We start from the raw sequence: 15,891 nt of genomic DNA on the forward strand, positions 1-15,891 counted from the left end.
TGTGTTAAGTATTAAGTGGATTTGGACTTGAGCTAACAATAATGCTATATATAATGTTTAAAGTGTACTGGCTGAGAACCACTTATACTTTTTGACATGAACCCTGAATATAACCCAGTCTGTCAGTTAATCCATTCAATCTTTTTCCTTTTAATCTGAACTGACTTCTCTCACTGCATAACTTCCAAATCTGAGCTCATCCCACCAAAAGGAAAAAGCAAGTTTTTAAGGAAGCAACAGCAAAATTATCTTTTGTTCTCAGATGATGAATAACTGGTATCAGGATGCTAATTGTATTAGATTGTGTTCAATTATTTTATATTAGCTTAGTATTTCATTCTACTCCACTCTATAGAGCACAAACATGTTAGCATCAAGAGATTATTTTCTTTAGATGTAACAAGACTAGGGAGTTATTTGGTTCATATTTAATGACAGCTGAAGAACACAATTATAGAGGAGATATTAAACAAAGACTTATACCTTCTGCAAGTCTAACAGCCATTATTGTTTTTTGTTGTGTTTAGTATTTTATGCATTTTTCCTAACAGTAAATTCAGTAATATACAGCAGTCAGACCGGTGAGTCTGTTTTAATGAAGGAACCTCCTGTTCCATTCTGAACAATTAGAGTAAATTAGTGCATTCCATTTATGTCTCTATCATAACATTTCATGGCCAGACTGTGAGGTAGGGAGGAGCTGTTTGCCACTGAGTGTGGAAACAGAATGGAAAAGAAAACGGAAAACAAATAAATGAAGCAAGTCAATATTCCTTCCATCCTGTTTCAGTTGGTATAGAATTAATTTTCCTGCACAGCAGGTACAGTGCTGTGTTTTTCATTTTGGATGACAATAATGTTGATAACACATGGCTGGTTCAGTTGTTGAGCAGTGCTTAAAATAAGCCAAGGACTTTTCAGCTTCTTAAGCTGCCCTGCTGAAAACAGGGTTGGTGGTACACCAACCCTGGGAGAGAGCACACCAGGGCAGCTGACTCCAGCTGGCCATGTGGCATCATGCTCAGCACATTAACTACAGGGAAAGCTGGCTATGGGCTGCTGCTTGGCAAGTGGCTGGGAATCTGCTGGTTGGTGGTGAGCAGTTCTTTTTTATTTGCATGTCTTGTTTTTCTTGGGCTTTACTTTTCTCTCTTTTTGTTACCTTCCCTTTCATTACATTTTTGATTATTATTTTTGTCATTATTATTTCATTTATTAAGCTGTTTTGTTTTCAATCCAGGAGTTTTCTCACTTTTACCCTTTCAATTCTCTCCCCCATTCAACTGGAGGGAAGTGAGAAATTGGCTCTGAGGTCGTTAATTGCTGTTTGGAGTGAAATTATGACACACCTTTCAAAGTTTCTTAGAATGTCTGCTGCAACTGAAAATCTGCTTATTTTGTTTATTTTTATGATCCTTAAGGAAAGTGATATGAATCCTAATTTCTTATCATACGTATAGAAGTGTACATATGTAAAAATGAATGGTGAAACAAGAAACTGTACCAAACATTTGAAAACCTTTTCCATTAAAAATGTCATTTTTTCAGGAAAGAATTTCTACAATTTCTCATGAATGTGTTTGGGGGATATGTTTTTTGATAAATCAAATTTAAAAAAACCAAACCAAACCAAAACCCCAACCAGCCAACCAACCAACCAACCAACCAACCAACCAACCAACCAACCAACCAAAAAAAAAAAAAACCAACCAAAAATAAAACTAATTTGTTTTTCAAAGTAGCTTGATCCGGCATGATAACCGTCTTAAGAAATGGTCTAACAAGGATTAAAATGGGCTGTCAATACAGTTTGTTGTTTCCTACTGCATTGCTTTTTACTTGGAAGTGCAAGGTCTGAGTTGTTCTTTGTGGTTTGTATCAATGATAGACTTTATCTGCTGTTTTCCACCTATGAAATTTCTCACTTTTTTTTTATTTAAGCTCACTAGAGCATTAAATAGATTGATGACCCCAGCTCACATTGTCAGCAAGTTTAGCTGAAAACATTACGTAGCCTTCCAAAATTTAACTAGCTAAGTACTCTTTCTCAGGGTGTATTTAAAGTGTGTGTTTTATTCACACCATTGCTACTAATAACAGATTATTTTATTAATACATCTGCTTCCCCTTAGGAAGCTATAGAGAGATAGGAAAATTGACTTTGTTTAATATGAACATTTATTTTTAGTGTGCAAAATCCTATTAAAGTTATTTATACGGCAGGAATTCTAACAAAAGAAGAGCCAGAGAACCAATTTTATGTCCTTTGTTTCTAAATATCAATGAGTTTTACTGGCTTGTGGCAAGCTAGTAGTTAATTAAATAAAAATATTCCATAAAAAGTTCTTTAGGCTGAAGTGTATAATTGATTCTACTCTGCCTGTCTTAACCTCAAGAGACTTACTTACAAATAAGAGAATTAAGAGTCTTTGAACTTGTTTTAGGTGAATTTTATCTTTCTGGGGGTTTTTAATAGCTTTTTATGCTGTTTTTCCAAAAAAAAGTGTCCACTAGCAGCTGTTTACAAACATCAGAACTGTGTGGATCATTTGTGTTCAGTTATCACATACATAATTTTCCAACAATTGTTGATTATTGTAAGATTCATGTGGGGGAGAATTAAAAAAAAAACCAAAAACTCATACTAGTTAAAAGGATTTGAGTTTACAGTAGGTTTTTGTATTTATGAACCTCTTATTAAGAAAGGCTTGTATGTTTTACATGACCTAAGTCTAATACAGTGTCACTAATCTGTACAAACAAAGCAGCAAGACATTGCATAAACAAATGTTTTTACGAGAAATAGCCATTCATTGAAAATTCAGGTAGTATCTATTTTCTCAAATGTCTAGTCTTGTTCAGGAGAAGAGGGCTTTCTTAAGAAATGAATAAGTTTTTTTTTTTTAATTTTATTTATATTTTCAAAAAGAGAATTGACCTGAATTAATTCACAATTACTTCTGTTAGCCTAAAAAAGTCTCATTAAATATTAGTAAGTCCTCTGTTCAAAAATGCACATAAAACCAATTTGTCCTTTTTTCCTTCTTAAAGGTGATATTCATGCTGTCTTTATTTGAAAGAAATGGTGAAAGAGAATACAGAGGTTCAAAAAGAATATATCCTGACTCATGTCTCCCACAATTTCTATTAAGAGCAGCATAGAGTATAGAGGTAGAATGTAATTTTTTCTAGAAATTTCCTTCTAATAAACAGAAGCAAAAAAACAGCAATGATTGTAAATCACAAATATTTTTGCCATCATTAATGATTCTAGTTGTACACAAAAGCAGATGTGTCTTCCTATAATTAGAGGTCTTGCACCAGCTCATTAATAAAGCAGTAACTTGTAGCTCTAAAATTACTGTGCTTGCAAGATGATAGAGTAGCTACCAACAATTACTATTCTTTCCCTACAGGAATATATTTTCCAAGGAAATGCTCCCTGATCTAAAACAAGCATTGTGGTCTGTGACACTGGCAACTTAGGTCAGCTGTGTCTGCACACGAGAAGAGACCCTACATGCACTCATCAGCAGAGCTAATGGCTACAGTGTTTTCCTCTGGAGAACTTAAGAACTTGACAAGAAAAAAAAGACCCACGGAGCAGCTTCACAGGAAAGAACACTATCAATTGCATATTGCCTTAAATCACTGGTAACTCATATGTTAAGCAGCTGTCATTGTGTGTGTAATAGGAGTTTGCTGGATACGTATTTTGTAACTGCAATATTCTAGTCTGGAAATTCTGGCCTGTGCCAAGGATTTTCCTTTGGTTTTTTTTCCAAATTCAATTTCACAAAACAATGGAAACAAGCTAGTAGCTTAGACCTAAGAAATTTCAGAATTATTTAAGACAAGTCATATAATTTTCTCTTCCTTTATTATGCAAATCACATTTAAATTTCTGAATAAATAATAGAAGGAAAAAAGCTCCCTCATAAAAGAGGTAAACCTAAAATGAATTCTGACATAATAAAAAGTAATGAATAAGAGGATAAAAAGAAGAATCCTAAGAACAACTGACCAGTCAGCCTCTCTCTTTTCCTCATAAGGTGCAGCTTCTCCTGGATGATCACTGTATGTTGAAGGGTATGGGATACTGGGGGGGGACTCAGCCAGGGTGACTTCACAGACCAAATCATGCCTTACTAATTCATACAGGGGCTTTCTGTGATGGAATGACTGAACGGTGGACAAGAAAATACCTACAGTTGTCATTTACCTATGAGGCCTTTGGCCTATGGTCCTCCAAAACATTCCTGCCACTAAATGGGACAGGTGTGAGATGGACAGACGGATGGAGTAATGGACAGAGTAACGGATGGATGGACGGACGGACAGATGGATGGATGGATGGATGGATGGATGGATGGATGGATGGATGGATGGATGGATGGATGGATGGATGGATGTTTTACTGGGTGAGGAATTCTCTGGATGGCCATACCCAAAAGCCATATAGTCATTGTCTCAATGGAAACCAGCGATGAGTGATGCCCCTCAAGGGTCTATACTGGCAGCTATGCCATAAACATCTTCCTTGATGACATAGTGGGATTGAGTACACTCAGGAAGTTTGCAGACTACAAAAACTGGATTTGATGGAGCAAAGGGATGCCATTCAGAGGGACCCTGACAGGTTTGACAGGGGAAATCTCTTGAAGTTCAACAAGGGCAAGTGCAAAGTCCTTGCACCTGGGTCAGGGTAACCCACAGTATCAGTCTGGGCTGGGGGATGAAGGGGGTGGCAGCAGCCCTGCCAAGAATGATTTGGGAGTTGTGATGGATGAAAACATGGACATCACCCAGCCATGAGCACTCCCAGCCCAGAGAGCCAAACGTGTCCTGGGCTGCATCCAAAGCAGCGTGGGCAGCAGGGCAGGGAGGGGATTCTGCCCCTCTGCTCTGCTCTGCTCTGGTGAGAGCCCACCTGGAACCCTGCATCCAACTCTGGGGTCCCAGCACAGGGAGGACATGCAACTGCTGATGCAGGTCCAGAAGACGATCATTTAATGATCCTCCATAATCCATGAATGACCAAAGGGCTGAAACATCTTCCCTATGAAGGAAGATTGACAAGACAGGATTTTTTTGGGCTAGAGAAGAGACCACTCCTGGAGCCCTCATTGCAGCCTTCCAATACTTAAAAGTAGTCTATATGAAAGACAGAGTCATATTTTCTAAGTTTCTTAGGGACAGGAAAAGGGGCAGGAGTTTTAAATTGAAAAAGATTCAAGTGTATTTGAGTAGATTTAGTATAAGGAAGATAATTTTTACATGAGAATGATAAACATTGGCACAGGTTGTCCAGAGAAGTTGTGGATACCCTCACCTGTGGAAGTGATCAAAGTAAGGCTGAATGAGAATCTGATCTAGTGAAGGATATGGATCATGGCAGATAAATTGGACTATAGATCTTGGAAAATGGATACTTTCTAACACAAAATAATCTTTGGTTCAGCCTTCTGTTCAGAGGACCTCTACCTTCTTCAGCTATATAAACAGAGAGCTGGATTAGAGGTTGTGCGTATTTTTTTCAGCAGTCTATTATGCAATCTCAGAAAACTTGTTTTATTTAGTCTCATTAAAATAAATTAAAAATTTAAAAGTCCTTTCTGTCTTAACCATTATGTTCTAGTAAACTTTTTTATTATTAGAGAGAAAAAAGGAAAAAAAAAAATCTGAAGGTGAAAGCCCATTTTACCAATCTCTTACTAACACCCAGATCTATTTCATGGCCAAATATCACTGAATACAAATAATCGCATTACAAACCTGAATATCCAAATAAAATCAGATCCCTAAAGTTTTCAGACTGAAATTGTATCTGAAAGGTAAGTCTCTTTGCCCTAAGCTACACTTCATTTATTAGCAAGACAGTCTAAAATGATGCTTTGCAAAGTGACAGGAAATGGCTCAAATCATCCTTCCTCTGATCCCCTTAGGGAAATAGCCACCTTGGCTGCCATACAGAGTTACTGAAATTGCACAGCAGTGCTGCAAAGAAATCACTTGTGCTTGCATGCACAAACATGAGATCCTGAGGCCAAAATACCCTTCTACACCTCTGCCCTGGCTCGCACAAGGTGCTCCTGCTTGTTGAGCTGCTCAGTTTTTGAACAGAACTACTGTGCACCCTATAAGGCTGGTGAAACAGCTAAATATTTCAGTATTGCCAACCCACTTATTCAGATTTCCCTGCCTGAGAGATTGTACACTGGTTGTGGAAGCAAAGATCCTGCTCCATTTCACTTTCCTAATAGTTTCTTCAACCTAGACACAAATTATACTTAATAAATTCCAAGAATAATGAGTTCCAGAGATTTTCCCTTCTGTGAAAATATTCTCTTTGGAACTCCTATATTTCTTCCAGGACATTTCTTTTTTTGTCCCTATTTTTCTGAGAGGAAGTGCTTATTTATTCCTATTGACACAGTCTTTACAAATCAAAGTCTCCCACATGGCTGCAAAAGTCGTTTTGTCAAGTGAAAGAGATGCAGTCTTCATATGGAAGCCCAGTACATCTGATCAATTTATAGCAACTACTTCCTTTTTAAGATTAGTGGCCAGAATTTAATGTATGCTTAAATTTTGGAGTATTATCGTTATTACTTTTTTCTACTATTTTTTATACATATAAATAACAATAAACACCTGAGAAAGGAACAAATTAATTCTCCCTTTGAAAGGCTCTGATAGGAGATAAGACATGTTTTTATCCAGGGTAATGAATACATGTTAGTTACTTGAAAAAAAACAAAGATACAAGTAAACAAACAGGAGAAAGCTCATTTCTTCTGACTGTCATAAAATTTTCTCCCACAAAGGAACAGTACTTGGGATTTTTTGTCCTATTTCTAATAAAAAATTTCAGTGATACAGATGTATTATGAACTCATTTTTGGTTTCACCAAATGGTTCCACAATAATGTCAAAGAAGTTGCAATATGTGTCCTCTTTTCAACTATAAATGTTGTTTTCTGTGTTTACAGGCTTTAGCAGTTTTATTTTTAGAACTAAATATGCTCAAAACAAAGCATTTTTCTGGAGATTAATTTTTTAAACTGTGATCTCTTTAGTTTGGCTTAAACTCGTTGAAAATTTTTTCTATCTTTCTTTCTAAAAGCTTTAAAAGCTTTCATTTGGAGACTTTTAGTTCTTTCATTCTTGTTGCCATAAAAAGAATTAATGTGAACCTCCAGGATGGTTTTATGGAGGGACAGTTATCACATAAGTTATTTAGCTAGCGCTAATCACAAAAGAATGAATTCCTGTTGTAAAAAAAGAGAATTTTCTCCAAAATTGGTGCTTCAAAGTTCTTAATGAATCTCTGCCTTTACTCATGCTCTGTTCATCCACACAACACTTAAGACAACAAGCAAAATAAAAAAAAACCCAAAAACAAATTAAAAAACAATGTTAAAGGTCTATCTACATAACTGGTCCTGTCTGCAGATTTTATGACACTTTCTGGACATAAAAAAGGGTATTGCATAATCTATAGTAGTAACATTATTAATCTACAAGTCTGGCAATTGTGTTACAGTATTCCTCAATATTTAAACAAAACAAAATGCTTTAATGAAGGTTGAAGCCTAAAGAATAAACACCTTCTATTATTACCTGGGAGAAGAAGGGAAGCAAAATCATTGCAAAGAGAACAGTTAGGCCTTTGTACACTTACAGAACTGTGCCAAACTGTTTGTGGAGTTCAGCAGAGGTTCCCTAGTTAGACAGAAATGTCAGTAATACCTAACTAAAGGCTTACCTCAAAATACTTCCAGATTCTCTTGAATTTTTGAAAGGTCTCTTTTAAATGCTTTTCTTCACCATTTAGATAAATAAATGCCACAAGAGTCTATTGTAGTAAATGTTCTTTAAAAAGTGTATGTCAGGGACAGAAAAATAGCTGGAAATATACAAAAGAAGGGGGGTGGTTTTTTCCCCTGAGGATTGTAATTTCAAAACGTAATAAATTCTTTATTATTTTTCATATATGCATATAAGTATAGTTTATGCAAGACTAAAAGGACTAAACCCTGTAGGACAATATATCCTCAGTGGTGTTTCCCATCACGAAATAGGACACAGTCAGAAGACTCATAAAAGCACTATACTTGTCTAGTCCTCTGTGTTCTTTAAAGGCTACAAAAATGTAAAGCCTTGACTTCTCAGAGTCTTGATTTCAACTGAAAATAAATTCATGGGATGCATTAATGTAAGCTGACACATTTATCAAACTGCCCAGGTAATTTTGTGTTGTCTCTTTTTTTTAACTTTTTTTTTGTATGTACTTGAGATCTGAGAACCATCTCAAAAGAAAGGATAAATTATTTAAAAACATTAAATATATTCAAAAGTACAATGTTCTTACTTTAAAAGACCTCTGTAAAAGAGAGTCCTTAAAGGCAAAATATCTAAATACTTTCCAACATGTATTAATTCAAAATTCATTGCTCTGCTAAATACTTATTTCAGAAATCACAAAATTTTCCTCCTTATTCCAGTAGCTTTTTTTCTTATTGAGTATACTGCATGTATCACAGTGTTAATTTGAGAGTGGAGATAAAAATCCCAGCATCAACCAGAAATGTATCATTAGAAGATTATGTAAGATAAGTATGATACTTTAATTGAAGGACAGCACTAGGCATTGTAGTAACTTCTACTAATGGCAGCTTAACTACTTATATGTTTTTATCTGAAGTATTTAGCTTTTCCTTTATGCAGCAGCCTCCAGATAAAGACAGCATTTTAGAAACAAAACCCTCATCTGGTTAAAAAGGAAAAATTCCTCCTCTGATCAGTGAAATGGCACTTATGATTTTCCTTTCCTTTAGGCAAGACTCACACCCATCTCTATGGGCAGCTGTTTTTTGGAAGTGGTGCTCCCATTTGGCTGTCACTGGTTTGCTCTCAGGTACAAATCCTCCCTTCCATGTGAATTTCCAAAGTGACTTGGGCAGGAGCACAAGTGCAAGGCCATGCAATCCCTCCAGTCAGACCCCAAAGGGGCAGACCCAGCTCTATGGCAGAGCCCTGCCGAGGTCCTCAACTTTATTCACAACTGCTTTGAAATTAGGCTGCTATATTCATTGCTGAAGACAGAAAAAAAAAACATGCCTCAGAGCTTTCAGTATCCAGTGCTGGTCTCAGCCACTCTCAAAGCAATCTTGGTTATGTTCAAGGGTTCACATAATCCTGGAGTGACAGCTTTGAAATTCTTGTTATTTATGTAACTAAAGGGAAAGAAATGAGAGACAGAACGTGACAGCCTTCTCAGCATTTCACTGACAGACAGACTACTATCTGAAATTGTCTGTGCACTGAGGGAGAAAGGAAGTTAAGGCAAAAACTGGAATTCAAACAGCAGGGGAACAGCCCAGAACCTGGTCAGTTCATAGTGGAAGAAAAAACCTTTTCTGACTACCAAAACCTGTGTAGTTTAAATTTATTTAAGTGAACTAGAATCTCCAACCCACTGCCACGGTAAACCTTCTACCCTTCAATTACTATTTTACTTAAACTGAGTGAGCTGGCTTGTTAGTGACCCAGAAAATGTGTCTTTCTCCACAGGATGCAGTTCTGCTAACCATTATCTATCTACCTGCTGCAACACACAAAATATACATTTTGCTAACAACAGCAACAGTAACTTTTTTTTTTTTTTTTGTTTCTGCACATTGCATAACATCTTTGTAAAATGAATTCCCATAAACATACTTAGTAGAGTTGTGGAGCTCTATAAGATGGTTAAATGAAGCCAGAATATTATCACACCACATAATTTACACCTTAAAAAGTGTAAGCTCTTCACACCAAAGTATGGAGTAGCCTTCGCAGCTGTACAGTTTAAATAATGTGAAGGAATTTTGCATAGTTAAAATCAGAGTCTTAATGCAAGTGGATCAGGTGCATTAATCAGAATGGTGTCCACTAAAAGTTATTTATTCTTCTGAGAAATTAACTTTTCTCTTCAGGTTCATCAACCTGTCATCTTTGGCAATTTTGCCAAAATTGACTTTCGCTAGAACCCCACTGGCATTTCTTTTATACTATAACTTAATTCCACATTTCCTCTATATTTTGTCCTCTCTCTATTATGCCCATTTAAAAATTCTGATAACTTTCACCTACAGTGACATAATTTTAGAATGCTATCCACCTTTTTTAGCCCCTGCACATAGATATGCTGAAAGTATTTTTTTTCCCCAGGGTTATCCAAGCATAAAAAATATGATCTCACTACCTTCTGGGGCTTTAATTATTTGATTTTTTTTTTCCTGCTCTGCACCCTGTTATTGCATTGCACAAATGCATGATTTTTCACAAGGCTACATAGAGATAAGACAAGAGGCAATGTCATTAATCTAAAAGAAGGAAGGTTTAGATTTGATCCTAGGAAGAAATCCTTTACTATGAGGATAGTAAAAGACTGGAAAATGTTGCTTGAAATTGTGGATGCCTCATGCCTGGAATTGTTCAAGATCAGATTGGATGGGGATTTGAGAAAGCCTGATGTAGTAAGTGGCATCTCTGCTCGTGGGACTGGAACTAGAGGGTCTTTAAAGTCCTTTCCAACAAAAATTATTCTGATTCAATGCTGGTTCTCTGATTGTAGTGTATGTTATGGGTCCAGTTAATATTTCAAACACTACAGATTCCTTGAAATTTTTTTATTAAAGTTATAAATGCCACAGTTCTGTTTTCATCAAAAGCAGCCCTGCTTCACAAGGAGTCAACCGCCAAATTATGAAGAGATACTTTCCTTTAAAGGGTGGTTCATGAAAAAGTGGGAAAGTGGGACACTGTAAATAGCACAAAGTAGCTAGACAGATAAATCTGGATGTGATCAATTATGATATTTTGAGATGCAATGAGGAAACTCCATCATAAAAAATAAATCCTTCCTAAAAATAGGAGTGGTTTTCAAAGTAAAGGGGGCAAAGGAAGCTAAAGATAAGTCAGGCAGTGCATAAGATAAGCACAGCTTTTAGAAGTGCTGACCATACCAGTAACTGCAGTGGCTCAGTATGTCAGTACTAACCAGGAAGTCTTGTTGGGACAGAATTGAATCCTCTGACTCATCTTAAATTATGATTCTGAAAGAAAACATTGCATTCAAATGCCATAATTAATAAAAACATAGCACCAAATATTTGAAAGTATGCTGTGAGCTGTTAGGAGACACACAGGCATAAGATGTTTGTATAATTTTAGGATGTGTGTCCTTAATTTCCTTCACTATATACCGTTTTTGGTGTCCTAGGGGTTTTTCTGGCATGAAAATAGATTGGTTTGGTGCATTTAGTTTAAGTTTGGTTTTGGTTTTTGTGGGGTTCTATTTGGGTTGGGAGTTACTTGTTTGTGGGTTTTGGTATTTTTTTTAGTTTGTTTTGGTTTTTTTTTCCTTTTTATATAATTTAGGTAGCTGTTAGCTTTTTATGGATATTAAATGCTGATTTTTAAAGTAGGGACAATATAGCTGTCACTACTTTTTCCTCTCTTTTCATAACATTTGTTAAATTATTACTGATCTGATAGCACAGTGTAGGCGATCCTATTGAAATTAATAGATATATTTTTGATTCCTGGATACCAAGTGAAGGATATTACAGCATGAAACAAGCTTCTCCTGAATTTTGATATCTGATTTTTTTTAGGGAGAGCAAAATCAAAGGCTATGTTGTAGTAACAAAAAAAAATCATAAAAATCACCTTCACTCTGAAAATTTTCAAATTAATAAATGCAACTTCTATAAAGTCTTTCATCAAAAATATTTCAAAATATTTCTTCCATGAACTTCAATATAGAGTCAGCAGAATTTCCAAAACATAATTTCTTGTAAATTAATATAACTTCAGAGATAACATGATTCATTTAGGATATGACCTTTAATTTTCATGACAAATTTGACTTTAATGAAAATGGGAAATTTTCATATATGCATGAATACTTCAGAAATGGCCTGCTTGGTCCCATAATGACAAGTCTTTGATTCTGAAAGGCATCACTGCTGTAATCACAGAATCATAGAACGATTTCACTTGGAAGGGTCTTAAAGATGGTCCTGTTTCAAAACCCCAGTGTTCAAAGGAAAATTAAAATAACACAGTTCTTGGTTTAGACCCTTTTCTCTATCCACTCTATCTTCCAGATGAACCTTTATGTTCAACAGAGGCACTGATCTTCTAAGATGGCATCAAGGAATTGAAATGGTGAGACTGCTTTCTGCTTAACGTAAATGACAATTTTTAGAGTGAATACATTTAAATAAATGGTATGAGAGCTCTCCTTTCATTGGAATCTTCAAATTTAGTCTGTTCTGATATTTTGCCATTGTTTTCAAATTATTTTTTCCCATTAGAGCACCAAATTTTGTAGGGAAATCATTACAGGCAGATTTCAAATGTATACTCACATTTGCACAAGCAGAAACAGCTGTACGTCCGGAAAAAAAAAGAATTTTGCACTGATTTCTCCCACATACTTACTAGACTGAGCTCAAATAATGGCTTGAAAGCAGTACAAGTATACTTCAGAAAGAAAACAGGAACTCTACCTAAATAAACTAACAAATTGCAAGAGTAGTCTTGACAAAATATTGATGACCCTCCCTGAAATTTGAAGATACTTTTTTTTCTTAACCTTCTATTTATATATAAGGAAAGGGAAATGATGCTTCTTTACCTCCAAATTTTCATTAAAATAGTTATATTTTACTGAGATGATCTATTTTTTATTATTCCAGATTCACTCCTCATCCTTCATGCTTTTAAGCATAAGAATGTGGTGACATTCGAATTTTCTGTTCTAATATTTACAGGGACAACACTTCCAGAGGACTATTGCAGAAAGTACCATTTTCTACATTTTGAATACCCTTAAGTCCTTTTCCATGTTCCAGAGAGGCCAAGAACTGTGCTTTGTGGCTTCTCTCCTTAAGTGCTTTCTCAAGACGTCGCATTGCATTACTTGAAAGTTCTACTGACCTACGGTTGTTCTCATTCACACGGCTGGGTCACCTGTTCTTCCTTGCTCACTAAAGGGGTTTTTACTAGATTTGAGGCTTGCCCAGGGAGCTGGCAGAGCTTCTCACTGTCTCTCACTTGATTGTAGCCTTTCAGCATCCTGAGTTCTTGGATTTTCAGGCCTGAGGTCTCGCATTATTAAACATTCCCTGTCAAAAAGTCCACTGTATGTGACTAAAATGAGGCAGACTGCAGTGGCCTCCATGATTAGACCTAAATGTGTAGTGCATCTGATTTTGTAGTCTAAGGGTGATTTAATTCACAGTGATGTAGTAAAGAAGGATGAAATAAAGATCTAAAACTTGTTTGTCAATGCTGAGATTTAATGTTCAATCCCTATACAATAGCTAGTTGTACTGAAAATATTTTACCAGAAATCACAGCTACATTAAAAATAGAGATTATGTAAAAGAATATAAGGTGTCAAACTGTGGTCAACTATATAGCTATTAAAAATCTGTATATCAGTGGGCTGCTGTTACATAACATATTTTTTTATCACAGAATCATAGAGTGGCCTAGGTTGGAAGGGCCATTTAAGATTATCAAGGCTATGGTTTGGTTTGGTTTGGTTTGGTTTGGTTTGGTTTGGCTTTTGCGAGTCAGGGACTGAAGACCCCTTTGAGCGCGCAAATTCTTCTTCCAAAGTCAGAATAAACAAACTAACTTGGTTCAGTTTTGGAGAGTTACATATATTATCCTCCTAAAGTGTCCTTTTACCTTTTACTTTAGCTCTGATATTGTATTGACAGAAATAGTGCACTAAGTTATTTCTTTTTTCTCTGCTTATATACCTTCTGATTAATGAAATACAGCGCAGCATTTTTCTGCGGTCAGCTCTCATTTAAAAATTCCCTACTAAAGATTGGGCTGCAATGATAAAAATGCAAACCACAAAAATTTAAGGATACACAGCAGGATTGTGAGTGAGGCATGAAGGAAAGTCAGGAAGGACTGAATTAACTGTTTCAACCAAGATACACAATCTAAAATGATATTTCTCTCTTAAGACTGCAAATGGAAGCATATTGACATTGCCACTAAAAGGTGACAACAGATCTTCTAGCTTTTCTAAGGTGTCTTTATCTTCTGCAAAACATAGGAAGTGTCTTCAGAGTAGCTGAAGAGCAAAGCTTTCCTACATTTCCAGGCATAAAGAAAACACCTATTTATTTATGGATTGTAGCTTTACTTTTTCCAGTAGATTGCTTCTCTAAAATTTTTGTTCATCTCTGCTTGACCTTTTTAAAACAAAGAATATTGAGGTTAAGTTCCTGTTTTCCAACCAACAATTCTAGTAGCTTGCAAATGGACATCACTTGATGTTTGGAGAGACCAGGGAAGAAACTGGAACACCTTCACTGGATAAACCACATCTCTCCAAAGAAAAGCCTTGTTTACTGTATTTGAAAAGTTCTGTATTTAAAAACATCTGTTGATTATATTGGAATATGGATGCTTAAATTCCATGGTCTAAAGCATATTTCTGACTTTCATCTGGAAAATCAAGACTCAGTACACCTAAGGACTTCCAAATAAATCCTAACACTTTTTTTAAAGTCCAAGTGTAACTTGGAGTATAACTCCCTGTACAACTCAAAGGATGCAGATGACTGCATACGTAACAGCTCAAGATTACAGCCAAAGAAAACTGAAAACGATTGTTTTAAGTTATTCTAACAGTTTCAAGAATCAGCAGGTCTTGCATCTCCAGTGTAAGCAAAGATGTCTCTAAACGACTTTTTGGGTGTGGATTTCAAATTTAGAAAAAGCCTGAATTTCATGAAAGAAATGGTCAGAATTTAGTGAATATCATATCCCTTCTGGTTGTATAATCTGACTGTCGGAAGTCACTCATTACTTTTGAAGGTATTAGATTGAATTGTTAGAGATTATTTGAACATGTGGATTAAAATAAATGTTTTAAACCTGAGGGAATTTACTCTCTTTTGTTCACATAACAGAACATATGTATTTCTAGTAATTTCAGCGCAACTATTCCAATTTTTCTTTACAGTTGAAGAATAGCAACTTCTGGTCTCAAAAGGAAAACATTATGATAGCCTTTGCTTATTTTCAGGAATGCAGGTCTTGTAACACTGAGAACTATGAGAAACCTTAATAATATTACTCAATCTCTGGATAAGTACTTTTAATAACCTAGATTTGTAGGTTAAAGAGCAGGAAAAAAATTACAATCATCCAGAACCTTTTGTGTTGTGCTCTAGGAGTGTTCTAGAGCATATTTTCCTCAATATATAATCCATCAAATTCAGGGCATTTACTCAAGAAATGTAGAAATTTAAGTATTAGAAATATGAGTCAATATGGAAGATTTTGGAACTGATAGTAAATTATTTTTATGCAAGTACTGCACTGATGCAAAATTTAGCTACATCTCGTATTATAAATATTATCTGTCACACTGGTAGGCTGAAATTGAGGGTTGGAAGGAAAAATCAGTTCTTACAGCAGTGTTGGCCAAGGGAAGGAAACTAAGTTAATCTGCCTGCAAAATCACACCATTAACAACAGCCATAGTATGTAACACCACCCCTCATCTAGTTTTATTTTATTTGAAATGTCCGGGCACAAAAATGTATAATATTTACACACATGAAAAATTTCAGTTTATCAAATAGTTCTCTTTTGAGAAGAAATACATATGCATGTATGAAATAACCTTTCCTCCCCCCTGCTCTGTTTTTTCTGAAATGGTAAGGGTCATTGCACTATTGGTGTATAATGCTTTACAGCAGCACTTTTTATAATCTAGATCAGATAAGACAGAAACATTCTTGAGATGCCTAGTAGGTACTCAGGGAGGTTTCTAACATCAAATGGAAAGTAGAGAGAAAA

This window comes from Fringilla coelebs (assembly GCF_963513975.1).
Source record: "Fringilla coelebs genome assembly, chromosome: Z".
Taxonomy (NCBI): Eukaryota; Metazoa; Chordata; class Aves; order Passeriformes; family Fringillidae; genus Fringilla; species Fringilla coelebs.